Source organism: Limulus polyphemus, unplaced genomic scaffold (genome assembly GCF_000517525.1).
Source record: "Limulus polyphemus unplaced genomic scaffold, Limulus_polyphemus-2.1.2 Scaffold3644, whole genome shotgun sequence".
Lineage (NCBI taxonomy): Eukaryota > Metazoa > Arthropoda > Merostomata > Xiphosura > Limulidae > Limulus > Limulus polyphemus.
This window is the reverse complement of record NW_013669254.1, coordinates 107255-109073: the sequence shown is the minus strand read 5'-3', so window position 1 is coordinate 109073 and position 1819 is coordinate 107255. Positions and strand designations below refer to the sequence as shown.

Here is a 1819-nt window from a genome sequence, read left to right as displayed (position 1 = left end):
AATAACCAAAATAACTTTTGTAGATATAAAACTATTACAAATAATGCTTTCAGTGATGCAGTGCAAACAAATTCAAACATTAATAGCCAGCACAAAGCTAAAATGCTTTGTCAGAACAATTTCATCAATACAAAAATAAATAAATAAACGTATATACAATGCAACATAATGTGAGGAGTTGAAAATAAGTAGTGAAAAGGCTTTTCAATGAAACATGGAATAAAAAAAACTAACAGTAACCCCAAATGGATACATAAAAAAAACTGCACATAAATAGAGAAAAAGGTTTACACTTATGTTGTTGTCTTTTTAAGTTTTTCTTGTGATTTGCATATACAAAAAAGGGGGCTGAAAGTCCAATCATATGTCTTAAAATCTTTGTTTCCATTTATCAGTATGTAACAATATTAAAGTTAACATACAGAGACCTACCAGTATTGAACAAGACCTATATATCCACTATATTAAAGAAGTTGCTAATTACAGTCACTTGCTAAATGTGAAATCAACCAAGCTCACAACTATTACCTTTTGAACAATAAAACTGATTTACAAAACAAAGAAAAATTAAGTGTTACAAAACTTGACATTTTGGATATTTCTATATTCAGTGTGGTGCCGAAACAAAATGTTTGGCAAGACTGAATGTGTCGTAACCTACAGAAATGAACAAAATCTTTAAAATGTTTGACACTTAATGTAATTTATAGATTATGAGACACCAGGAGGCCTATTTACCTTTCAAAATCTTGACTACCATCCTTTCTCAGTAAGCAGAAACCTAATTATGAAAGTTAGCTCCAATCCCCTAAAAATTCAGCAATACTTTTCTTAAACTCCACTAAAGTTGTAGTTTCTTCCACAAATTTACCATCCTGTTGGTTAAATCTAAACTAACTATTCATTAAAAATAATTGTAAAAAAAAAAAAACTAGTCAAAATTCTTATCACAGTGTGCGACAGATAACATGAATTTAGTAAGAATAAATTCACACAGATCCTAGAAAAATGGTGTACAGTGTTTACTATTTGACAAGTAACTTGTGATGGTAATGGATGACTATTGCAGAATTTATAGTGATTCATAAGATTAAAATAGAAGTACTGTAAAAAGAATTGTTGAGGGCTATACATTTAATGTTTTAATATGGATAGCGGGCTCATTACATCAAGATAAAGTAAAGTTGTGGGAGTCATTCTAGATATCACAAAAACATTGTAACTCTGCAAAGTATCTAGAAACAAGACTACCTTATAAATATGAAAATCAGTGTTGAGTTGGTAGTGTTAGTCAGACAGTTTAGTGTTTAGTTTTAGTGTACTTTGGTGACAGATTTTCTTGTAGGCAGATTTTGTTAAACAAGACCGATGTCTGTAGGTTTACTTTCTTCTTAGAATTCTTCTCAAGAAGTCGATAAGCTGTCTTAACGTTGTTAAAACAACGGGTAAAAGTTGTAGCTAGTGATGAGTTGGCCGACGCATTTCGAATGCATTCTGCATCCATTATCAAGGCTGAATGTTGTATGAATTGTGATTACTGTTGGTGGATATTTATAGGAATGGGTAAGCAGGTGGTGGTATCTAGCTCGTGGAAGGCGTTAATTGGTGGAGTGTTGTATTGTGGCTTGGGGGTTTCTCGCCAAGAAGTAGCAGTGTGCGTGCTGTTCCTGTTCGATTGTTTGTTGATTATGGGAGTTTGCCTGTAGGATTTTTATTGCTTCGTGTATTTGAAGAGTTGTGAAGTCGTTAAATCGGCGGTTTACTTTGGTGTTTTGTACTAGGTCCTGACGTGTGAGTTTTTGGTTGTGGATGCGGGCAC

General features: G+C 32.9%; 1 protein-coding gene across 2 annotated transcripts in view; it reads right to left on the bottom strand.

The window, feature by feature from the left end:
* The window catches only part of LOC106469760, a 12262-nt gene that overhangs the window by 8468 nt on the left and 1975 nt on the right, over positions 1-1819 (bottom strand). The window contains exon 2 of one of the 2 annotated variants that reach the window (XM_013930272.2): positions 739-808. The exons of the other annotated variant lie outside the window; for it this stretch is intronic. The gene's annotated coding sequence lies outside the window, so the exon portion shown is untranslated. The remainder of the gene's footprint in view (positions 1-738; positions 809-1819) is intronic. 2 annotated transcript variants of the gene reach the window in all.